This window comes from Salvelinus alpinus, chromosome 2 (assembly GCF_045679555.1).
Source record: "Salvelinus alpinus chromosome 2, SLU_Salpinus.1, whole genome shotgun sequence".
Taxonomy (NCBI): Eukaryota; Metazoa; Chordata; class Actinopteri; order Salmoniformes; family Salmonidae; genus Salvelinus; species Salvelinus alpinus.
Genome location: NC_092087.1, coordinates 122,729,786 through 122,756,586, shown reverse-complemented (window position 1 = coordinate 122,756,586; position 26,801 = coordinate 122,729,786). Strand labels below are relative to the sequence as shown.

The following is a 26,801-nucleotide window of genomic DNA, read 5'->3' as shown; positions in this document are numbered from 1 at the left end:
GGTGATTGGAACTTACAGCTGCAGGAGGACGACTGCCCGCTGGCCACTGGTCATCTTCCATAACATCATTGATGTGTCCTCATACAATGACTTCATGATATGGAACAAGATCAACCCTACCTGGATGCCTGATAAGCAGAACAAGAGGAGGGTGTTCCTGGGGCAGCTGGCAAAGGCTATTGTAACCCCACACATTCAAAGAAGAGAGCGCCTCCCCCACAGGCGCTGCAGAGGCACAGCAGCCTCTGCAGCGCCTGTGAAAGCTGTTCAGGGGGCTGAATCTTGTCCTGATCCACCTGAGGCTGCAGCTGGGGCAGGCGAGAGGAGGAGATGCCAATTCTGTCCCCCAAAGAAGGACTGTAAAACAAATACTATGTGCTGCACATGTGAGAAATACATCTGCAACGTCCATGCACACACATTTGCATACTGTCCGACGTGCTAATTAGAGATGATTGATTTAAGTTCTTCACATTTTTGTTTTGTATCTATTATCGATTTTTATTCTTATTTATTGTTGTTGTTTATAGACCTTGTCGGTGGAGGCAATGTTAAAAAAAATTAAGAATACTAGTATTTTGTTGATGAATTCCTCATTGCACAGTATATAAGAATATATCAATATGTTGCCAAAAAAGTTCAATTGTTTTTCCCTTCAATAAAATACATTCAAAACTACTTTCTGCACATTTCTGCTACTTTCTTAGTCTATACAAGTGCTATCTCTTGCTAAAACACGAATGTTTACACTTATGCAGTACCTTTAATAATAACAATAAACCTCTACTTTAGTAAAGAAAACAATTATGACAGGTGTGTTGTAATAAAAATTAGTGGTGTCCACTTAATAAATGTAGTATCTGCATTGTGAAGAGGGAAAACCCAGATATTCATGATGAATGATAGGTTGTTTCTTCATGATAAATAGGGATTTAAAATTCAATTAAGCTGCTTTATTTTAGTTGAACAGTGAAGGCGGGGCATTTTTTACCCTTAGGACAAAGGGAGTATACAGAATGTTAAGACAACACGAGGGCTAATAATGGAACACTAGTTTACATATTTTGCATTATTCATCTCATATTGTACACTACCGTTCAAAAGTTTGGGTTGACTTAGACATGTCCTTGTTTTTGAAAAAAGCACATTTTTTTGTCTATTAAAATAGCATCAAACTGATCATAAAAACAGTCTAGACATTGTTAATGTTGTAAATACTGTTGTCCCGCAAAACACTAGTCTCAACGTCAACAGTGAAGAGGCGACTCCGGGATGCTGGAGTTCTAGGCATAGTTCTTCTGTCCAGTGTCATCTTTATAGTGTTCTTTTGCCCATCTTAATCTTTTATTTTTATACTATTTAATTAACTTTTTAGGGCTGCAATCCCGTTAACGGGATCGATATGACAACAGCCAGTGAAAGTGCAGAGCGCCAAATTCAAACAACAGAAATCTCATAATTACAATTCCTCAAGCATACAAGTATTTCACACCATTTTAAAGATACACTTCTAGTTAACCCCACCACACTGTCCGATTTCAAAAAGGCTTTACAGCGAAAGCACCACAAACGATTATGTTAGGTCACCGCAAAATCACAGAAAAAAACATTTTTTTCCAGCCAAAGACAGGTGACACAAAAAGCAGAAATAGAGGTAAAATGAATCACTAACCTTTGATGATCTTCATCAGATGACACTCATGGGACTTCATGTTACACAATACATATATGTTTTGTTCGATAAAGTTCATATTTATATCCAAAAACCTCAGTTTACATTGGCGCCATGTTCAGAAATGCCTCCAAAATATCAGGAGAAATTGCAGAGAGCCACATCAAATAACAGAAATACTCATCATAAACTTTGATGAAAGATAAAGATACACTTGTTCTTAATGCAACCGCTGTGTCAGATTTCAAAAAAGCTTTCTGGCAAAAGCACAATATTCAATAATCTGATAACAGCGTTCAGCCACAAAAAAAAGCCATACAGTTACCCGCCAAATTGTGGAGTCAACAAAAGTCATAAATAGCATTATAAATCTTCACTTACCTTTGCTGATCTTCGTCGGAATGCACTCCCAGGACTCCCACTTCCACAATAAATGTTTGTTTTCTTCGGTAATGTCCATCATTTATGTCCAAATAGCTACTTTTGTTAGCGTGTTTGGTAAACAAATCCAAAGTTACGAAGCGCGTTCACTAAAAGCAGACAAAATGTAAAAAAGTTCCGTAACAGTCAGTAGAAACATGTCAAACGATGTATTGAATCAATCTTTAGGATGTTTTTAACATAAATCTTCAATAATGTTCCAACCGGAGAATTCCATTGTCTTCAGAAGTGTGATGGAACAGAGCTCGCTCTCACATGAACGCGCATGGTCAGTGCATGTTCAGGTCATGGCAGACCTTACTCATTCCCCTCTCCTTCGGCCCCACTCCACAGTAGAAGCATCAGACAAGGTTCTAAAGACTGTTGACATCTAGTGGAAGCCGTAGGAAGTGCAAACTGACCCATATCCCACTGTGTATTCGACAGGCGATGAGTTGAAAACCTACAAACCTCACATTTCCCACTTCCTGGTTGGATTTTCTTCTCAGGTTTTTGCCTGCCATATGAGTTCTGTTATACTCACAGACATCATTCAAACCGTTTTAGAAACTTCAGAGTGTTTTCTATCCAATACCAATAATAATATGCATATATTAGCAACTGGGACTGAGGAGCAGGCACCTCTGTGCACCTTTTCATCCAAGCTACTCAATACTGCCCCTGCAGCCATAAGAAGTTAATGAAGCTGCCAGTTGAAGATTTGTGAGGCGTCTGTTTCTCAAACTAGACACTCTAATGTACTTGTTCTCTTGCTCAGTTGTGCATCAGGGCCTCCCACTCCTTTCTATTCTGGTTAGTGCCAGTTTGCGCTATTCTGTGAAGGGAGTAGTACACAGCGTTGTACGAGATCTTCAGATTCTTGGCACTTTCTCGCATGGAATAGCCTTCATTTCTCAGAACAAGAATAGACTGGCGAGTTTCAGAAGAAAGTCTTTGTTTCTGGCCATTTTGAGTTGTAATCAAACCTACAAACGCTGATGCTCCAGATACTCAACTAGTCTAAAGAAGGCCAGTTTTATTGGTTCTTTAATCAGAACAACTGTTTCCAGCTGTACTAACATAATTGCAAAAGGGCTTTCTAATGATCAATTAGCCTTTTAAAATGATAAACTTGGAATAGCTAACACAACGTGCCATTGGAACACAGGAGTGATGGTTGCTGATAATGGGCCTCTGTACGCCTTTGAAAATATTCCATAAAAAATCTGCTGTTTCTAGCTACAATAGTTATTTACAACATTAACAATGTCTACACTGTATTTCTGATCAACTTGATGTTATTTTAACGGACCCCAAAAAAAAAATCTTTCTAAAACATGAACATTTTCTAAGTGACCCCAAACTTTTGAATGGTTGTGTATATACTCTATTATATTCTACTCTATCTTATTCTATGCCGCTCTGACATTGCTCGCCCAAATATTTATATATTCTTAATTCCATTTCTTTACTTTAGATTTGCGTGTATTGTGTGTTTTGTTGTGAAATTGTTAGATATTACTGCACTGTTACAGCTAGAAACACAAGCATTTTGTTACACACGCAATGACATCTGCTTAACACGTGTATGTGACAAATAAAATTTGATTTGATTACAAGATGAAAAGTGCAAGAGAGCATCAATGTTCTGAACTATGTGCAAGGCATTCTGGTACTTTGCCTATAACTGCCTCCACTGTACACTGTTGTATACTTAGTAAGTTGATTATTTACAGAGAAATATGAGGCAGAGATATTCAGTTATGATCCATGAGACCCACAGCACTGTTGTTTTCCATCCTTTCCCTCCAATCACCGACTGATTCAGACCAGGGGCACCAGGTTATCGACCACTCTGGCCAATCAATGGCCGACATAACATGAACTGACCAATTATCTACAAGGTACAGTACAAACTACAACCAGAAGTACTTAATTCCTCGATGGCGGGAATTGAATATCCCTGACCAAATAGATGAATGTATAGAGGTGACGTACAAGTAACATGGAGGTACAAGGTGGTAGTATCAAACCCCAGGGTGTTCTCCACCAAGGCAGAGACACGGAATATCCCAGCCGCCTTATAAATGTGTCTGATACCCTCTTCGATCCAGCACAGGTTGGCGTAGGAGACCGCAATGCCATCTCCGAAATCCAGTTGGATGTTGGTTCTCATTGAGTCACCCTGGGAAGCAAGTAAAGTCTCAAGTAAGGACTACAGATGAAGAAAGAAAGAAAGAAAGAAAGAAAGAAAGAAAGAAAGAAAGAAAGAAAGAAAAAAAAAGAAAGGTAAAGTTCATCTTTATAAAAAAATTAAAAAAACACAATCTAGAAAGAAAGACAGGAAGAAAGAAATTAAGAAAGAAAGACAGAAAAAGTCCCAAACATCATTATAAAAAAAAATATATATATGACAATTCCATTGTATTTGAGAGCCCAGCTAGATGCTTGTACTTGTATTTATTCTAGACTTAAAATACATATCATTGTTGAAATGGGGTTTAATACAATGCCCCAAAACCACAGTACCACTCAGTAATCAGCACCCAGCATGCATGGGCACAGGCAGGGCATCATTCTTTGTTTTTGTCAAAATTCCAACAGTTGCTGTTGTGACACCTCTACATTAGCGTGCATCCAGAGTCTGACATGTTACATAACACCACTGGGAGTGTCTGGCTCCTGTGGTGTGAGTGTGTGTGTTTGTGTGTGTATATGTGTGTGTGATGTAGTGAGAGAGAACCATAGGGAGGTCAAGGCAGTGTAGTAATCACAAGAGAGTAGGGTGGCAGGTACACTAGTCAACAGACTGCTGAGCAACATTCACACACAGCCACAAGCAGTCAGCACCAGCCCAACATTGGGATTGCATCATATTCTGCCCCACCGTGAGAGCAGTGTGTTTGCCTGTTACTGCTAATGAGGTGTGTGTGTGTGTCTCTCTCTCTGTGTGTGAGAGATGCTAATGTGTGTGTTAGACACTCCCTGCTCTGCCTCTACAGTATCTGCAGCAGTTGTCAGTGGCTCCAGCTGCCACTGCGACCAAATCCTCCCACTTATCCCGCCCGTACCCTGCGAGCAAGCACAACTAACTCCCAGCCTCCCTGCAGCACATTGTAACGCAATGCAATTGGGATCTTTATTTGCAACAATGCATTAGCACAACGGGGCTCCAGTCCCGAAACAAACACAACAATAACAAAAGGCAAAAACGATTTCTCTCTCTCTCGCGCCCTCTCTCTCTCGGTCCTTATTCGCTATCTGTTCTGCTTCTTTTCAAGCGCAGCAGAGTGTGAAAACACGGGAGGGTTGGCTGTGTATGGGGGAATGCTACTGGGGGTATATTTCACGCCATTATACCCAGAAAATGTAAAACTATGAATAAGCCGAATAAAGAAAGGCAGAATAAAATGGAAGAAAAGGGATTACAGTGATAGCTACTGTGTGGAACTGTAATGGCCCACAAGCCTTTGCCAAAATGGCACTCGGAATAGCACTTAGGTCTTCGGTGGCGTCGATTTCACTCAGGCTTTTGTTGGTATCCGTTGTTCACACTCTCTGGACACTTCTAGTTCTCTATCGAGGTGCACTGGGATCGCTAGCTAATCTGCATGAGGCTTATGATGGCCCACTGGCTAAATGTCACGCTTTGTGTCCGTGTCTCCGTGTGTGACTCAGAGGGCCTCAAAATCCAAAATGCAAAGTAGGGTAAGCGTCATGGTCTGGACAACAGTGCTGGTTGACAATGAGGGGTTTTGTTAGTTCAGGTTCAGACACAGTAGGACAGTGTAAAGTACTCTTGTTCAGGTGAATGTCAACACACTAAGGATGGTATAAACGGTGTGATGTCAGTGCTGTCGTGCTGATGGGGTGTCATACCTGGGTTCAAATAGTTTTAGCTTTCTTTCAAATGCTTTGAGTGTTTGAGCCTGCCTGGAGAGCTAGATGGACTGATTTGCACTTTTGGGACTATTCCATTGGTTCTGGTTGGTGTACACATTACATACTATAAGGCAACTAATGTACAGTAAATATGGTTGGTGTACACATTACATGCATAAGGTAGCTAATGTACAGTAAATCTGGATCGTGCACACATGATATGCTATAAGGTAGCTAATGTACAGTAAATATGGTTGGTGTACACATGACATGCTATAAGGTAGCTAATGTACAGTAAATCTGGTTGGTGTACACATGACATGCTATAAGGTCACTTTGTGATAATGAAAACTTGACATTTGACACTACAGATCCCATCCCTCTCTCAAAACATCAAACTTTCTTCCACCTCCCTCTCTCCTTTTCGTTTTGTGAACACATCAAATATTTAGGCCCATTTGCTCTCCCCAAGAAATACTGCCATCTCTTGCTTCATGAATATAAATTAAAGTCTGATTCAATGGGACCGAAGGATTTTCCAAATGCATGAGACCCAACGCCATGAAGATTCTTCACCTCCATTAGTCTCCTGTGATAGTTGTTTTGAATTATTTGGGGACTGAAATTATTATAAGATACATTTCACAAACTTTTTGACCACATGGCAGAGGAGGCCTCTCTTAGTGAAATAAATACATCCTAATTTCCTCAACTCATCACACTGTAATGTGACAGCTGGGCCCGAGAGAGACCTTGTGGTAGAGACACTTCTTATCTGCAGTGCAGGGGGAAAGCACTGCCGCACCGAGCAGAGCGCCTCCGCACTTCTTCCACCTGAATTTAATGTGAGGTGGTTGAACAGTGTCTAGGGAGTGAGGGGAGTGAGGCAAGGCCCTGGCCCTAGAAGGAGGCTACTCTGAGTCTATCACTCTATAACAGGGTCTCCAGGGGTGCATCTCTCTCTAAGGTCTTTATCTCTTACTCTGCCTCTCAGCTCGGGGCTTGGGGCATGTAGCTGTGTGTAGGTGATGGCGTGTTGCAATCTTTCAGGAGTTGTCTTATATGGGATGACATAACAGTGAAATCGTTTCAGGCGTATGCCTGGAGAAACATCCATGCCGAACATGGGAAACACATCCATATTTCACTCAGTAACAGGCCTACAGTGAGTGAGTTTTACACCACATGCTAGTACTACTTTTACAACCATGCAGAACAATACAAAGCACATTGTTTTACATTCCATGGCTTAAAGGTAAAAACCAATGCAACTCATAACAGTAATGTATACAAAGGTGTCCATTTGGGCTCCTACAGGCCCAAAAAGGAGACATTTTGGCTTTTGGCCCAGCTCTACCTCATCCAGATGCACAAGGAAGGTGACGTTGATGTGCAGGTCGGCGGTAAGCTTGCCCTCTCTGGTAGAGAGAGAAAGGCCTTTTTGAGCCCTATTGGGACACTTCTGCTTCCAGGGTGTGTACATGTCCTTGACTCCCTTGATGCAGTTGTTGAACACCACTTTTCGGTACCTTAAGAAGATACCGTAAGAATGAGTTAGTACATGTTCAGTATGGTTTACTGAGGTTATGGCTTCATGACACTACTAGTTAACAAGGCTAAGGTATTGGTCACGTTCAAAAATGTTATTTTTAACATCAAAGTGATTGTGGAAGTGACAGAGCTAGTGAACAAGACTTGCTATTCTTTGACTAAACTTAAAAACGCTTAGTAACTACTTAACAAAACCATACATTTAACCTTGAAAGTTAATGTCTGACACAAGACATACAGTAGTTGTCGGTAAACATTGACAAAACTCCAAAATGCTTACTAACTCCTAGACAAAACTTGACTATTAACGTCTCACGAGTCACCATCCCGGATCCGGGAGCATTCTCATCAGTAAAAAAGCTGACTAGCATAGCCTAGCATGGCGCCACAGGTAAATACTAGCATCTAAATATCATGAAATCACAAGTCGAAGACACCAATTGAAAGATACACATCTTGTGAATCCAGCCATCATTTCCGATTTTTAAAATGTTTTACAGCGAAAACAGAATATGTATTTCTATTAGCTAACCACAATAGCAAAAGACTCAACCGCATATTTTCACAATTTTTTTACCGCATAGGTAGCTATCACAAATTCGACCAAATAAAGATATAATTAGTCACTAACCAAGAAACAACTTCATCAGATGACAGTCTTATAGCATATGTTTTGTTCGAAAAACGTGCATATTTCAGGTATAAATCATAGTTTTACATTGCAGCTACAATCACAAATATCACCAAAGCAGCTAGAATAACTACAGAGAGCAAGGTGAAATACCTAAATACTCATCATAAAACATTTATGAAAAATACATGGTGTACAGCAAATGAAAGACAAACATCTTGTGAATCCAGCGAATATTTCCGATTTTTTAAGTGTTTTACAGCGAAAACACAATATAGCATTATATTAGCTAACTACAATAGTCAACCACACAACCGCATTCATTCACCGCAAAGGTAGCGATAGCGATAGCGAAAAAACCAGCAAAAGATATACATTTATTCACTAACCTTGACAAACTTCATCAGATGACAGTCCTATAACATCATATTACACAATACATATATGTTTTGTTCGAAAATGTGCATTTTTAGCGGTACAAATCGTGGTTTTACAATGTGAATACGTAGTCAAAATACACAAAATTGTCCGGAGAAATCTTGGAGAGTCACCTAATCTAATCAAATAACTCATCATAAACTTTACTAAAAAATACATGTTGTACAGCAAATGAAAGATACACTAGTTCTTAATGCAACCGCTGTGTTAGATTTAAAAAAATAACTTTAGTACGACATACAGCTTACGTTATAGCGAGACAGCGCCCAAAATAAGGGCGGAAAATATGACTAAACATTTTCAACAGAAATACGAAATAACATCATAAATGGTTCCTACTTTTGATGAGCTTCCATCAGAATGTTGTACAAGTTGTCCTTTGTCCAGAATAATCGTTGTTTGGTTGTAGAATGTCCTCTTCTCCTGTCGAATTAGCAACCAAAGCTAGCCATGTGGCGCAAACGTGCCCAACTCCACATAACGCAAAGAAAAGAAAATGCCGAAAATCGCAATAAACGTTCAATAAACTGATATAACTCGGTTTAAAATAACTACTTTATGATGTTTTTATCACATATATCAAATAAAATCAGAGCCGGAGATATCTAACGTCTATTCCGAAAGCTTTTCAGAACGCAACCTGGGGTTCCTTCTCGCGCCTTCCAAGACAACGAAAATTCCAGACACGTCATTCCAAAAGCTCTTGTTCGGCCTCAGATCAAGCTAGACACCCCATTCCACCTCTCACTGCCTGTTGACATCTAGTGGAAGGCGTATGCAGTGCATGTAGATCCATAGATTTCAGGCAAATTAATAGGAAGGCCCTGGAACAGAGCCTCGATTTCAGATTTTTCACTTCCTGAGAGGAAGTTTGCTGCAAAATGAGTTCTGTTTTACTCACAGATATAATTCAAACGGTTTTAGAAACTATAGAGTTTTTTCTATCCAATAGTAATAATAATATGCATATTGTATGAGCAAGAATTGAGTACGAGGCAGTTTAACTTTTACTTGGTACTCATCCCGGATCCGGGAGCACCCCCCACAGTAAAAAAGCTGACTAGCATAGCCTAGCATAGCGTCACAAGTAAATACTAGCATCTAAATATCATTAAATCACAAGTCCAAGACACCAGATGAAAGATACAGATCTTGTGAATCCAGCCATCATTTCTGATTTTTAAAATGTTTTACAGGGAAGACACAATATGTAAATCTATTAGCTAACCACGATAGCAAAAGACACAACTTTTTTTTCTCCCCAATTTTTTTCCTGCATGGGCAGCTATCACAATTTCGACTAAATAAAGATATATATAGCCACTAACCAAGAAACAACTTCATAAGATGACAGTCTGATAACATATTTATGGTATAGCATATGTTTTTTTAGAAAAATGTGCATATTTCAGGTATAAATCACAGTTCTACATTGCAGCTGCAATCTGAAATAGCGTTGGAAGCAGCCGGAATAATTACAGAGACCGACGTCAATTACCAAAATACTCATCCTAAAACATTTCTGAAAAATACACAGCATACAGCAAATGAAAGCCCAACATCTTGTGAATCCAGCCATCATTTCTGATTTTTAAAATGTTTTACAGGGAAGACAAAATATGTATTTCTATTAGCTAACCACCATAGCAAAAGACACAACTTTTTTTTGTCCACCATTTTTTTACTCCATCAGTAGCTATCACTAATTCGACTAAATAAAGATATGTATAGCCACTAACCAAGAAACAACTTCATAAGATGACAGTCTGATAACATATTTATGGTATAGCATATGTTTTTTTAGAAAAATTTGCATTTTTCAGGTATAAATCACAGTTTACCATTGCAGCCACTATCACAAAACTCACCCAAAGCGACTAGAATAACTACAGAGAGCAACGTGTATAACCTAATTACTCATCTTAAAACATTTCTGAAAAATACACAGCGTACAGCAAATGAAAGCCCAACATCTTGTGAATCCAGACAATATTTCAGATTTTCTAAGTGTTTTACAGCGAAAACACAATATATCGTTATATTAGCATACCACATGAGCTAACATCACCCCAGCATTGATTCGAGGCAAAAAGCGCGATAACGTTATCACCACCAAAATATATTAATTTCTTCACTAACCTTCTCAGAATTCTTCAGATGACAGTCCTGTAACATCATATTACACAATGCATATAGAGTTTGTTCGAAAATGTGCATATTTAGCATCACAAATCGTGGTTATGCAATGTAATCTGTCAAAACATGGCATGCTTTCTGGCCGGCGCCATCTTGGAAGGGCACCTAAGTTTACGATTATTTATCGATTAGATTGACTAAAAAAATACAGGTTGGACAGCTAATGAAAGATGCATTGGTTATTAATGCAACCGCTGATTTAGATTTTTAAAATTAACCTTACTAGGCATACAGTGTGCGTTACAGCCAGACTAGTGCCGCAATATTGGCCGAAAAATGCGTTTACATTTTTCCACATAAATACGGAATAAAATCATAAATAGTTCTTACTTTTGGACGAGCTTCCATCAGAATCTTGGGCAAGGTGTCCTTTTGTCCAAAAGAATCGTTGCTTTGTTGTAAAACGTCCACTTCAACGTCGGAACTAGCAGCTAACAGTAGCTACCTGGCACATCCTCAAACGCAATACTACGAAAATTCCGAAAATAGCAATATACTCGCATAAACTGATATAAATCGGTTTCAAATAACTTCGTCATGATGTTTCTAACACCTATACCGAATTAAATTACAGACGGACATATCTAAGGCCGATAACTGAGCGTTTCAAAATGCTATCCTGGGGTCTTGCGTTGCGTAATGGCGGAAGTCGAAAAGGGAGCGCACCTCGTTCCTTGCCCTTTTATAAGCTCTGACAAATACGTAGAAACACCATTCCACTTCTCATTGGTTACTGACATCCAGGGGAAGGCGGGTGCAGTTCATTTCGATCCATAGGGCACACACAGAGTTTTAAACTGATCCGAGATCAGAGCCTAGTTTTCAGACCTTCGCATGTCCTGTCATGAATTTCGCTGTAGAAAGAGTTCTGGTTCACTCACAGACATAATTCAAACGGTTTTAGAAACTAGAGATTGTTTTCTATCCAATAGTAATAATAATATGCATATTGTACGAGCAAGAATTGAGTATGAGGCAGTTTAATTTGGAGACGATATTTTCCAAAGTGGAAACAGCACCCCCTGTATTGAGAAAAGGTTAATTTGTGCACGATTTTTTACAAAGTGAAAATAGCGCCCCCCTATTGACAAAAGGTTTTAAGCTTGGGGAAGCGAATGCATAAATGAATGCCACACTGCACCCTCGACAACTACTGTGATTATTATTATTTGACCATGCTGGTCATTTATGAACATTTGAACATCTTGGCCATGTTCTGTTATAATCTCCACCCCGCACAGCCAGAAGAGGACTGGCCACCCCTCATAGCCTGGTTCCTCTCTAGGTTTCTTCCTAGGTTTTGGCCTTTCTAGGGAGTTTTTCCTAGCCACCGTGCTTCTACACCTGCATTGCTTGCTGTTTGGGGTTTTAGCCTGGGTTTCTGTACAGCACTTTGAGATATCAGCTGATGTAAGAAGGACAATATAAATACATTTGATTTGTTTTGATGATGAAGAATGTACAGTTCTCCTCAGACCTACACCATCCTGAGGCGTCCTAATCTGTGTCCTAGGACTCCTGACTGTGCTTTGTAGCTCTCAGTAGTACACTTTGTCACTCAGTATAGATCTACTGTCTGGTGAATGACTCAGGCCTAAATAGCCAATATCACTATTCACACTAGGAGCCGTGCCAGAAGGTGTGCCACCCTGACAGTGTGTCATTACAGTGGGAAGATGACAAAGCATTGGCCAACCTATACAGAGAGATACTGTAGCCACTGTAAGATGTAATGTTTTTTGGTACTTCTCTTTTGAAATGTGTGATACCTATTTAGGCTTTTTAACATGGACCATATTATGACCATCATAATGCTTTACAAAATGAAACGGAAAAATATTTTACCTTTCATTGAGCAGAAATATACAGAAGGGTTGCCTTCACTCAGAATAGACAACATAGAAACGCTACAAAATAGTGTCTGTCACGACTTCCACCGAAGGTGGCTCCCCTGCCTGTTCGGGCGGTGCTCGGCGGTCGTCGTCGCCGGTCTACTAGCCGCCACCGATCCCTTTTTCCTTTTCTGTTAGTTTAGTCTTATTAGTTGCACCTGTTCCTTTTTGTGTTTCTTGATTTCGGTCTATTTAAGCCTGTTAGGCCCGCTTAGGTTTGTGCGGGATTATTTTGTGTATTTTGTGTAACCCGTGACAGAGTCCCTATGTGCAACTCACCCTGTGCTGATGAGGTACTTCTGTCCTTGGCTGCAGCTCCTTGATACAACAGTTGGGTTGAACCCAAATGCTGGTAGACAGTTCCCTTCCCTACGCCGTTCATAGCCATAATCACTATAACAAATCACATACAGAATGTGACCAATATCAACACTTTACCTCTACCTCCTGTAAATGTACATATCTACCTCAATTACCTCATACATCTGCACGTCAACTTGGTACTGGTAGCCCGTGTATATAGCCAAGTTATCGTTACTCATTATGTATTTATCATTACTTTTCTATATTTTTCTCTCTGTATTGTTGGAAGAGCCCGTAAGTAAGCATTTCACTGTTAGTCTACACCAGTTGTTTACGAAGCATGTGATAAATACAATTTTGTCACGTCCTGACCATAGAGAGCCTTTATTTTCTATGGTAGAGTAGGTCAGGGCGTGACTGGGGGTTAGTCTAGTTTATTATTTCTATGTGGGGTTCTAGTTTGTTTTTCTATGTTGGTGATTGGTATGATTCCCAATTAGAGGCAGCTGGTAATCGTTGTCTTTAATTGGGGATCATATTTAAGTGGCATTTTTGAGTTAGTGCACATAGTACCTCTGTAGTCACGGTTCGTTGTTTCTTTCGTTCTTTCTTTGTAATTTTGTTCGTTTTCAAATAAATATTATGTGGAAACCATATCGCGCAGCAGTTTGGTCCGATAATTGTTCCAGCAAACGTGACAAATTTGATATGATTTTGAGCCAAAGGACATACAGTATTACTGTGTTATGTTACAGCTTCTCTCTCCTATCCCTCAGCACAATACATATAATAGAAATTCTTTCCATTTCAACGCATAATTATTATATATTGATTGGGCTGCGGTTGACAAATGCTCCAGATCAGCAGAGGTAGGAAGACTGAGCCCTGGGGGACTCCATGTCAACACAGGCAGCCAGGTCAGGGATGGCTGACTTCCACCGGCTGACGTTAGCTACCTCCCAATCACAAAGTGATTTACATCGGGCAAAGCAGGTTAGACAAGTGCCCATTCTAATAATGACGCTGTCAATGATTTATCAATTAATTACCTAGCCTGAACTAACAGGACGCAATAAAGCCTGAGGTCTCTCTAGGAATCACTATGGCCTGGTCTGGCCTCAGTGTGATTAAGAACCTCCCCCAATTTATTGACAGGCTGTCAAGTGAAGTTATGGTGTTATGGTTGGTCGGGAAAATAGTTATAAGGACCATGTGATTCCAATGAGGGTACAGTGTCCAGTTAAGGACATTACAGCACCACTGAATCGCAGCTTTTGTAGTGTATTGATTCAGTTTCTTTCCATTAAGTCAAACAAAAGTATGGTGTCCAGCTTAGTACATTATAGTTGTGCAGACTCCTAGGTTGTTTAAGTTACATATTAATACGAATCTCTCCTCACTTATTATTAATATAATATATCAAGTGTTATATCTATGTATATACACTGAAGAAAATCATAAACACAACATGTTGGTCCCGTGTTTCATGAGCTGAAATAAAAGATCCCAGAAAATGTCCATAGACACAAAGTTGTTTACATCTCTGTTAGTGAGCATTTCTCCTTATCCAAGATAATCCATCCATCTGACAGGTGTGGCATATCAAGAAGTTGAATAAACCGCATGATATTTACACAGGTGCACCTTGTGATGTGAACAATAAAATAAATACAGTGATGAGATCCTGAGGCCCATTGTGATGGCCATTTTTTTAAAGGTATCTGTGACCAACAGATGTATATCAGTACTCCCAGTCATGTGAAATCCAGAGATTAGGGCCTAATGAATTTATTTCAATGGACTGATTCCCTCATATGAACTGTATCTCAGTAAAATCTTTTAAATTGTTGCATGATGTGTTGATATTTTTATTCAGTGTATAACCTCTGTTTTCAGTCTAGTCACTGTCCCACTTTGGAATCAACCCCTGGACCTTTTGTTCACAGCACAACAGAACAACAGGCCGGTGCATTGTCACCCTCTTACGCAATCAGTAAACATTTCAGACCTTGACTTTGTGTACACTTCAAAGTCAATTAGAAGTTGTATTGTTTTTCACTCTGAACATTGACGTTTCTCAAAGAGATAGTTTTTTTTATTTTTGCCTTTTACTGTCTCTATCACCAGCTGTAGAGAAAGACATGCCATGTGGTCAGGAAGTTTGTGAAATGTGTCATATAATAATTTAAGTCCAAAATAATTAAAATAACTATCACAGGAGACTAATGGATTCTAATTACAACTCATACAGTCTGACCTGACACCGCTGGCATTTACAAATGTATCATTGCTTTTCTCTTCCCTGCCTTTTGAAGCTAAAAAACAACAACAACCTACTAGCGAACGTGACAAATTTGATATGATTTTGAGCCAAAGGACATACAGTATTACTGTGTTATATGTTACAGCTTCTCTCTCCTATCCCTCAGCACAATACATATAATAGATATTTTTTGCATTGCAACGCATAACCTATTAACACCCCTCATCTTGTCTACGTTATTATAAACATAGCAAAACAAGCTAAGCAGAGAGACAGATGTTAGGAGAAAATTATCCCTAAAAATATCTGATAATTGGTGCTGACACCGAAATTGAAACAAATGAATGGGATACTAAAATAGCGTATTAACCTCTCTTGGGTAGGGGGCAGTATTTTCACGTCCGGATGAAAAGCGTGCCCAGAGTAAACTGCCTGCTCTCAGGCCCAGATGCTAGGATATGCATATTATTAGTAGATTTGGATAGAAAACACTCTGAAGTTTCTAAAATTGTTTGAATGATGTCTGTGAGTATAACAGGACTCATATGGCAGGCAAAAACCTGAGAAAAAATCTAACCAGTAAGTGGGAAATCTGAGGTTTGTAGTTTTTCAACTCTTTGCTTATCCAAGATACAGTGGAAATGGGTGATATTGCACTTCCTAAGGCTTCCACTAGATGTCAACAATCTTTAGAACCTTGTTTGAGGCTTCTACTGTGAAGTGGGGGTGAATGAGAGGGGATTGGGTCAGAGGTCTGCCAGAGAGCCACGAGCTGACCAGGCGTGTTCACGTGAGAGAGTTAGCTTGCGTTCCATTGCATTTCTGAAGGCAAAGGAATTCTCCGGTTGGAACATTATTGAAGATTTATGTTAAAAACATCCTAAAGATTGATTCTATACATCGTTTGACATGTTTCTACGGACTGTAACGGAACTTTTTGACTTTTCGTCTGCACCTAGTGATCGCAAGTCATGAAATTTGATTACTGGGCTAAACGTGCGAACAACAAGGAGGTATTTTGACATAAATGATGGACTTCATCGAACAAAACAAACAATTATTGTGGAACTGGTATTCCTGTGAGTGCATTCTGATGAAGATCATCAAAGGTAAGTTAATATTTAGAATGCTATTCTGACACCTGTTGACTCCACAACATGGCGGATATCTGTTTGGGTTGTGTTGGTCTCTGAGCGCTGTACTCAGATTATTGCATGGTGTGCTTTTTCCGTAAAGTTGTTTTGAAATCTGACACAGTGGTTGCATTAAGGAGAAGTTGTCACGACTTCAACCGAGGCAGGCTCTCCTTCCCGTTCGGGTGGCGCTCGGCGGTCGTCGTCACCGGCCTACTAGCTGCCACTGACTCTTTTTCCTCCCCCTCCTTATGTGTTTATTTGTATCACCTGGTTTGAGGTAATTGGTAATTAGTGTGGCTTTATTAGTCAGCCAGCCTGTATGCTTCTTTGTGCGGGATTGTTCGTCTGTAGCTGTGGATTTCGGGAGTGGTTAATTGTATTGTGTACTGGGTTTGTCTCCCGTGTTTGTAGACAGGTGTTTATGACACCCAGTAAGTCCGTGTTGGACATTTTGGTTTGCCGGTTGGGCATTAAAAATCACTGTATTGAAGCTCTGCTGTTCCTGCGTCTGATTTCACACCCCCCGACACCCAGGTCGTTACAGAATCCCGCACCATTCAAATGGAGTCAGCAGGAGCAGCAGCCAACCCTCTCCCATCGATGGAGGAACGGGTTCTCCACCACACCACCGTCCTCCATCGGATCGGATCAGCCATGGACCAAATGATGGAGAGAATGGAGCGATAGATCTCCAGGTTAACGCTGCGCTTCCTAAGAGTCACGTGTACCCTTTGTCCCAAGAGGAGACATTGGCTATGGAGACATATGTCACGGAATCTCTGGGACAGGGGTACATTCGGCCCTCCATCTCACCCGTCTCCTCGAGTTTCTTTTTTGTGAAGAAAAAGGAGGGAGGTTTGCGTCCGTGTATTGATTATAGAGGTCTAAATGCCATCACAGTGGGGTTTAGTTACCCACTACCTCTCATCGCTTCGGCGGTGGAATCATTTCACGGAGCGCAGTTCTTTACAAAACTGGACCTCAGGAGCGCGTACAGTCTGGTGCGTATTCGGAAAGGAGACGAGTGGAAAACCGCATTTAGTACCACATCGGGCCACTATGAGTACTGCGTCATGCCGTATGGGTTAAAGAATGCTCCAGCCGTTTTCCAATCCTTTGTAGACGACATTCTCAGGGACCTGCACGTGCAGGGGGTAGTTGTGTATATCGATGACATTCTGATCTACTCAACTACTCACGCCGCGCATGTATCTCTGGTACGCAAAGTGCTTGGCAGACTGCTGGAGCATGACTTATACGTCAAGGCTGAGAAGTGTGTGTTCTCCAAACAAGCCGTCTCCTTCCTGGGTTATCGCATTTCCACCTCGGGGGTGGTGGTGGAGAGTGACCGCATAAAGGCCGTGCGTAATTGGCCGACTCCGACCACGGTAAAAGAGGTGCAGCGGTTTTTGGGTTTTGCCAACTACTACCGGAGATTTATCCGGGGTTTTGGCCAGGTGGCGGCTCCCATTACCTCACTGCTGAGGGGGGGTCCGGTGCGGTTGCGGTGGTCAGCGGCGGCGGACGGAGCTTTCAACAGGTTGAAGGCTCTGTTCACGGATGCTCCCGTGTTGGCGCATCCGGATCCCTCTTTAGCATTCATAGTGGAGGTGGACGCGTCCGAGGCTGGGGTGGGTGCCGTGCTATCACAGCGCTCGGGGACGCCACCAAAACGCCGCCCCTGCGCTTTCTTCTCTAGTAAGCTCAGTGCCGCGGAGCGTAACTATGATGTGGGGGACCGGGAGTTGTTAGCGGTGGTCAGGGCTCTGAAGGTGTGGAGACACTGGCTTGAGGGGGCTAAGCACCCTTTTCTCATCTGGACCGACCACCAGAATCTGGAGTATATTCGGGCAGCTCGGAGACTGAACCCACGTCAGGCAAGGTGGGCCATGTTTTTTACCCGGTTTCGGTTCACGTTGTCCTATAGACCCGGCTCCCAAAACGTGAAGGCAGACGCACTGTCCCGCCTTTACGACACGGAGGATAGGACCACCGAACCCACTCCCATCATTCCCGCCTCGAGGCTGATCGCGCCAGTGGTATGGGGGGTGGACTCGGACATCGAGCGGGCGCTACGGGCGGAACCCGCGCCTCCTCAGTGTCCGGCGGGGCGTAAGTACGTGCCGCTTGGTGTTCGGGACCAACTGATTCGGTGGGCTCATGTCCTACCCTCCTCGGGTCACCCTGGGGTGACGAGGACAGTGGGGAGCCTTCGGGGGAGGTATTGGTGGCCTACCTTAGCTCGGGACGTTAGGGTTTATGTCTCCTCCTGTTCGGTATGCGCTCAGAGTAAGGCTCCTAGGCACCTTCCTAGAGGGAAGTTGCAACCCCTCCCCGTTCCACAACGGCCATGGTCTCATCTGTCCGTAGACTTCCTGACCGATCTTCCCCCGTCTCAGGGAAACACTACGGTTCTGGTAGTTGTGGATCGGTTTTCTAAGTCCTGCCGTCTCCTCCCGTTGCCCGGTATCCCTACTGCCCTGCAGACTGCGGAGGCCTTATTCACCCACGTCTTCCGGCACTACGGGGTGCAGGAGGACATCGTTTCTGATCGGGGCCCCTAGTTCACGACCCGAGTATGGAGGGCGTTCATGGAGCGTCTGGGGGTCACGGTCAGCCTGACTTCCGGTTATCACCCCGAAAGTAATGGGCAGGTGGAAAGAGTGAACCAGGAGGTGGGTAGGTTTCTGCGGTCGTATTGCCAGGTCCGGCCAGGGGAGTGGGCGAGATACATTCCCTGGGCCGAGATGGCCCAGAACTCACTACGCCACTCCTCTACTAAGGTGTCCCCCTTTCAGTGTGTGTTGGGGTACCAGCCGGTCCTGGCACCATGGCATCCGAGCCAGACCGAGGCTCCTGCGGTGGAGGAGTGGGTACAGCGCTCCAAGGAGACCTGGAGGGCCGTCCGGGAGTCCCTACAACAAGCTACTAGAAGGCAGAAGAGGAGCGCTGACCGCCACCGCAGTGAGGCCCCCGTGTTTGTACCGGGGGAAAGGGTCTGGCTCTCGACCCGAAACCTGCCCCTCCGCTTGCCCTGCCGGAAGCTGGGGCCGCAGTGTGTAGGGCCCTTCAAAGTCCTGAGGAGAATAAACGAGGTGTGTTATCGATTAAAACTCCCTTCCTATCCCCTCGTTTCATGTGTCTCTCCTCAGGCCAGTGGTAGCTGGTCCCCTGCAGGACGGTGAGGTGCCGGAGGTCCCTCCTCCCCCTCTGGACATCGAGGGGTCCCCGGCGTACACGATACGGGCCATTCTGGACTCGAGACGCCGGGTGAGGGGCCTGCAGTACCTCGTGGACTGGGAGGGGTATGGTCCGGAGGAGAGGTGCTGGGTACCGGTGGAGGACATTTTGGATCCATCTATGTTAAGGGATTTCCATCGCCTCCATCCGGATCGCCCTGCGCCTCGTCCTCCGGGTCGACCTCGAGGCCGGTGTCGGCGCGCTGCGGGAGCCGCGCATCAGAGGGGGGGTACTGTCACGATTTCAACCGAGGCAGGCTCTCCTTCCCGTTCGGGTGGCGCTCGGCGGTCGTCGTCACCGGCCTACTAGCTGCCACTGACTCTTTTTCCTCCCCCTCCTTATGTGTTTATTTGTATCACCTGGTTTGAGATAATTGGTAATTAGTGTGGCTTTATTAGTCAGCCAGCCTGTATGCTTCTTTGTGCGGGATTGTTCGTCTGTAGCTGTGGATTTCGGGAGTGGTTAATTGTATTGTGTACTGGGTTCGTCTCCCGTGTTTGTAGACAGGTGTTTATGACACCCAGTAAGTCCGTGTTGGACATTTTGGTTTGCCGGTTGGGCATTAAAAATCACTGTATTGAAGCTCTGCTGTTCCTGCGTCTGATTTCACACCCCCCGACACCCAGGTCGTTACAGAAGTGAATCTAAAATTCCATGCATAACAGTTGTATCTTTCAGCAATGTTTATTATGAGTATTCTGTAAAATGATGTGGCTCTCTGCAAAATCACCGGATGTTTAGGAACTACTGAACAAAACGCTCCAATGTAAACTCAGATTTTTGGATATAAATATGAACTTTACCGAACAAAACATACATGTATTGTGTAACATGAAGTCCTATGAGTGTCATCTGATGAAGATCATCAAAGGTTAGTGATTAATTTTATCTCTTTCTGCTTTTTGTGACTCCTCTCTTTGGCTGGAAAAATGGCTCTGTTTTTCTGTGACTTGGCTCTGACCTTACATAATCGTTTGGTGTGCTTTCGTCGTAAAGCCTTTTTGAAATCGGACACTGTGGCTGGATTTACAACAAGTGTAGCTTTAAAATGGTGTAAAATATTTGTATGTTTGAGGAATTTTTATTATGGGATTTCTGTTGTTTTGAATTTGGCTCCCTGCACTTTCACTGGCTGTTGACGAGGTGAGACGCTACCGTCCCACATACCCTAGAGAGGTTAAATCCAAAATTGGCTTAATAAGGTTTCTTTCTTTTTCCCACGCACCTGTAAAATTAATATGTCGATGTGCCAGTGCTTTTCATAACCTGTTGAGGACAGAGGGCGCTGTTTTCACTCTGGGGGAAAATCGTGCCCAATTTAAACGGCCTCGTACTCAATTCTTGCTCGTACAATATGCATAGTATTATTACTAGCTGTCTAATATCCCCGGCTTTGATTTTATTTGATAAATGTGACAATATCATCGTAAAGTATGTTTTTTCAATATAGTTTAATTAGATTATTGAAATTTTTTCGGGACGTTAGGCGTGTTGCGTTGTGTGCCTTTGTTCAGGAAGGAGAGCATCGCGCTACTTTGCTAGCTTTCCGTGCTAATTGACTGGAGAAGAGGATGTTCTAAAACCAAACAACGATTGTTCACGACAAAGGACCCCTTGTACAACATTCTGATGGAAGCTCATCAAAAGTAAGACCCATTTTATGATGCTATTTCATATATCTGTCGAACATGTGTACTATTAGGTAGCGCCCAGATTTTGGGCATGGTCTCGCTATAACATAAGCTGGATGTCGTAATGAAGTAATTTTTAGAATTCTAACACGGCGATTGCATTAAGAACTAGTGTATCTATCATTTCCTATACAACATGTATTTTTTAGTCATGTTTATGAATAGTTATTTGGTCAGAATAGGTGAGTTTTAGAAAAATATCTGCACATTCTGGGAAAAATATGCTACGTTAGCACAATGTATAACCACTGATTTCAGCTCTAAATATGCACATTTTCGAACAAAACATAAGTGTATGTATAACCTGATGTTATAGGACTGTCATCTGATGAAGGTTTATGAAGGTTAGTGAAAATTAATATCTTTTGCTGGTTTATTCGCTATCGCTAACGTGCCTATTGCTATCGCTAACGTGCCTTGATGAATGAATGCGGTAGTGTGGTAGGCTATTGTAGTAAGCTAATATAATGCTATATTGTGTTTTCGCTGTAAAACACTTAAAAAAAACGGAAATATTGGCTGGATTCACAAGATGTTTGTCTTTAATTTGCTGTACACCATCGATTTTTAAGAAATGTTTTATGACGAGTATTTAGGTATTTCACGTTGGTCTCTATAATTACTCTGGCTGCTTCAGTGCTATTTTTGACGGTAGCTGTGATGGTAGCTCCAATGTAAACTGATTTATACCTCAAATATGCAAATGTTTCGAACAAAACATAGATTTATTGTGTAACATGTTATAGGACTGTCATCTGATGAAGTTGTTTCTTGGTTAGTTTGGTTGGATCTTGGTTAGTTATGTTGGTTTTGTGCATGCTACCTGTGCTGTGAAAAATGTCTGTCCTTTTTTGTATTTGGTGGGGGGCTAACATAAATATACGTGGTGTTTTCGCTGTAAAACATTTTAAAAATCGGACATGTTGGCTGGATTCACAAGATGTGTATCTTTCATTTGCTGTATTGGACTTGTTAATGTGTGAAAGTTAAATATTTCAAAAAAAAAAAAATTGAATTTTGCGCTCTGCCTTTTCAGTGGAATGTGGGAGGAGTTCCGCTAGCGGAACCCCGGAGCCAGACAGGTTAAACAAAAAATTATCAAAAAATAATATTTCGATGTGCGAGTGCTTTTCATATTGTGAAGTAGGTAGTCTGAAACAATATCCATGTTATTACAAGCACATACTGAGTGAATAATGCACTACTGAGTCTGAATCATCCACTACTGAGTCTGAGTCATCCAAAACTGAATCTGAATCATCCTCTGTGTTTGTATCAGGTCCTGTGGAACATGTCCAGTTGCTGACTCCGTTTGTGGCCATCAAGAACAAGGAAGTAAACCTAACAGCAGTGGTATGGCACATCCACTCCAGGAACGTTACCTACTTCTGGTGGCTGGGGAACAGCAGTGAAGTAAATTGGACTTAAAACACTTGGTGTACAGAGAAGATGGCCTAGAACAGAGCCCTGTGGGACTCCAGTAGTGCGACCACATGGTGCAGACACAGATCCTCTTTTGATGTTGTGTATAGTATACAGTATACTGTATGTGGATTACCAACTATACAACATTAGTAAAGGTAAACTGACACTATTCAAAAGGGGTCTTATCCTATAATGCCATATACTGTACATGTACTGCAGTTGTGGCTGGTGTCACTGTAACTAAATCGGAGGACAGGCTTATTGTAATGGCTAGCACAGTGTCAATGGAACAGCATCGAACACCTGGTGTTCATTTCAGTTCCATTCCATTTCAGCCATTCCTATGAGCTGTCCTCCTTTCAGTAGCCTCCACTGATGTATATATGGGTTATACATGATGTCTATGGTATTACATACATTGACCTCTACTATTAATGAAGACGACTATGATAGAGGCTGAGCAGTCTCTGATCTTATATTTTGTTCAGACATCTTATTAGTATGTCATAAGTTATTACCTCAGCTGCATTGGTTCTAGGTATTATGGGGAGGATGTGTTTTGTAGGGTTTTATTCAAGTCAGAAGCTCCGACTACTCTAAGTGAGAAGTTGAAGGAGAAGTTGTTATCATCTGTAATGGATTTCTTTCATGTTCTGGGGTTTTAGCTAAAGGTTTTAGGTGAAGGGATAATTACCGGATCAAAGTGTGATCATCCATTTTGTCCATGTTCCCTCTTCCTCCAGTCGGTGATCAGCTTAGACGGGAGCATCTCGTACACCTTCACCAGCGAGGGAATGAACACTGTTACGGTCCAAGTGTTTTCAGCCAACACCATACTGCAAGACACCAAGACCATACTGCAAGACTGTCACGTTCTGACCTTAGTTTATTTTTTATGTCTCTATTTTGGTTTGGTCAGGGCGTGAGTTGGGGTGGGCATTCTATGTTTTGTTCTATGTTTTGTAGATCAAATGTAATGTTTTGTATTTCTGTGTTTGGCCTGATTTGTAGACCTCTCTGATTGAGAACCATACTTAGGTAGCCTGTTTTCCCACTTTGAGTTGTGGGTGATTGTTTTCTGTTTTGTGTGTATACCTTACAGAACTGTTTTGTTTCGTTCTCTCTCTTTGTTGTTTTTCTCATTTCAGTGTTCAGTTTATTTTATAACATTAAAAATGAACTTACCACGTTGCACCTTGGTCCTCTTCTCCTTCTCCCGACGATGTTCGTTACAAAGACACCAAGACCATACTGCACGACACCAACACCATACTGCAAGACACCAAGACCATAGCAGTCCAAGGTCAGGATCAGTACTACCTCTCGCTCTCTCTCTCTCTCTCTCTCTCTCAGATCTCCCTAATCAAATGATTCTTCCTGATGTAATGCTAATTAACACATATAGAAGCCATCTCACTTGGTCTGCATCGTTTGAGGGTGCTTTACATTTGAGTATGTCAGGATATATGAGAAGAGGACATTTCCCCAATTATTTAAGAAAGCATTTGTGCGAGCAATCATCTCCACTCGTCAAACCACGAGCATACGCATACGCACACACTCACACACACCAACATCTCTGTCAGCTTTCCCACCCATCAGAAGGCAATTAGAGGAAGGAAACAACCAGAATGAATGACAGTGTGGAATGAGGAGGATATCTTGAATATATTGCACATAGATCAGGAGTTTAATTAACCCTTTCATGCGTGAGTTCCAAATATCTCTAATGGTAGCGTGAGTTTTTAAATGCGCGTGATGTTAGAACGTTCTCTCTATTCCAGAATGTGATTGTTATGCAACATTTAATCCGCGCTGCCCTCAAACCAAGGCACTGTTTTTATTTATAGGCTGTTTTAAATTTGTCAATTTCAAATTGTTTTCTAACAAGTTTTTGATTTTCTAAGAACAATTTGAATTGAGGTGTGTTCCGCCTCATTCATTCAAATGAAAGTAGTCATTTTTATTTTTGCGGACCAATTAATTTTTTGGACATTTCTGACCCGGACAAAATTCCCCAAACACTTGCCAATTGTTAGTACAGTTTAAGTCTGCAGACATTAGCTCATCTCCCATCCTGCACACACGTGTTCACATTTTCCGTCTGTTGTCTGCATCGCAGTCGTAGTTGTTTTCGTTTCCAATAATAACTTTGGAGATGTGTGCATTTCTATCAAAGTAAGTGCCTTATTACGTTATAATAGTTTGTGCATGTCTGTTATGTCGTTTCTACTGTAGCATAATATTTTTGTGTATATTCCTTATAACCGCAGACACACGAGGTAACGTTGATCATTTCATAACCTTTATGATGTTATACTCAATGCTTAGGTGTCACGATTTCCGCCGAAGTCGGTCCCTCCCCTTGTTCGGGCGGCGTTCGGCAGTCGACGTCACCGGCCATCTAGCCATCGCCGATCCACTTTTCATTTTCCATTTGTTTTGTCTTTGTTTTACACACCTGGTTTCAAGCCCCCAATTACTTGTTCATTATTTAACCCTCTGTCCCCCATAGTTGTTTGTGAGTGATTGTTTATTGTATTGCTGTCCGTATTTGTGGCCTTGTATTTATTGACGTGTATTGTTATTATTATTGAGTAAAATTGTGACATTACTCATAACTGCTGTCCTGCACCTGCCTCTTCTACACCAGCTACACACAGACGGATTACATTAGGTAGCTAGCTACATTCTCCTATTAGCTCTGGAAAACCATGCTAATTGCTTCAGAGAATTATTAGCATGTGTTGTATTTTGAAGCTACCCTGGCCTTATGACTCCTAAGTGGTGCAGCTGTAAAGAACAGCGTCTCAGTGCTAGAGGCGTCACTACAGACACCCATGTTCAAATCCAGACTGCGTCTCTATCAAAGTGCCTTATTACGTTATAATAGTTTCTGTATGTCGTATTATACCGTTACTACTGTAGCTCACTGGGAGTTCTTTACTATCCCCATGAGAAGGACTGTCAATAGGAAGGTATACATTTCACTAACTGTGGTTGTCCCCCCCCCCACACACTCCTGGCTCTCTCTTCTCCTGTAGCTCCAAGGCAAAGCGATTGGTCTCTGCTATGTCTCCCACCAGCTCCTCTGTCAGAAAGAACTTGAAGCACTCTGCCTCAGATGGAAATGGCAAGGGGCGTTGCACTCCAGACTGGGACTCATCAAAGCAAACAGCAGGGCCAGGAGGGGTGAAATGGCTGGCAGCCTTCCAGCTACCACAGAACTCCTGTACTTCATCCACTATCGGTCTGCCTCCATCACCACCAGCATCTTCAAAGGGAACTGGGACTTTGTCAGTGGTCAAGGGGTCCTCAGATTCAGGGTTCTCAATGACTGGGGGGCAGCTCCTCACTGTCAGAATCTGATTCCTGACTTTCAGACTCATTGTCAGAATTTTTTTAAATGTCCAGAATTTGTGAGTTGTCTCCTTTTGAAAGACATTGCTAATGCTACAGCTTAGCTCACTAGCTACATACATAAACAACAACACTGAATGGCTCACAGTGGGAGTGAGAGGTTACGTGATTGACTGCCTGCACGCGCCATTTGAATCAATAAATCACTACCAGAAAATGTTTTGTGTGGTAATTATTGATATATTTACTGTATTATTCTCATGTTTTTCAAATTCCGGTGATAAATCATGCATTCCGATTCTTGCATAGATTGTAATGGGTACATAGTGTGTGTGTAAAATACTTTTTTGAAATTTGTACTGATTATGATGAGCTAAGCTAATTACAGCTATGTGTGTGGAGCCATGTTTGTTGACATACAATGCATTCTGGGTTTCATGTAATCGTCTGTCAGACCAACGATGCTATAACAAAATGAGGTGAGTAAGGGTTCACTCATTTTTGAGAACTTCAGGAAGTGAATGCTGGGATGTGAACGATGGTAGACGACACATCCCTTCAACATGCATACTATGAACACACCAAACTCATCTGGCTGGGCGCTGAAACTAATCATTGTCGGATAACTTTCTTTTTTTAGAAAGTGTTTTACTCAATTATTTCGATCAATGGTGAGCTCACCCGTGATGCGATTAATTATA

The 26,801-nt window shown here is 42.0% G+C and overlaps 1 protein-coding gene across 2 annotated transcripts in view; it reads left to right on the top strand.

Moving 5' to 3' along the window:
- Positions 1-26,259, top strand: part of LOC139568648 (VPS10 domain-containing receptor SorCS3-like) — a 258,964-nt gene extending 232,705 nt beyond the window's left edge. For both annotated transcript variants that reach the window (XM_071390614.1, XM_071390615.1), the window contains 2 exons: positions 22,595-22,895; positions 23,484-26,259. The gene's annotated coding sequence lies outside the window, so the exon portion shown is untranslated. The remainder of the gene's footprint in view (positions 1-22,594; positions 22,896-23,483) is intronic.
- The last annotated feature ends 542 nt before the right edge of the window (positions 26,260-26,801 follow it).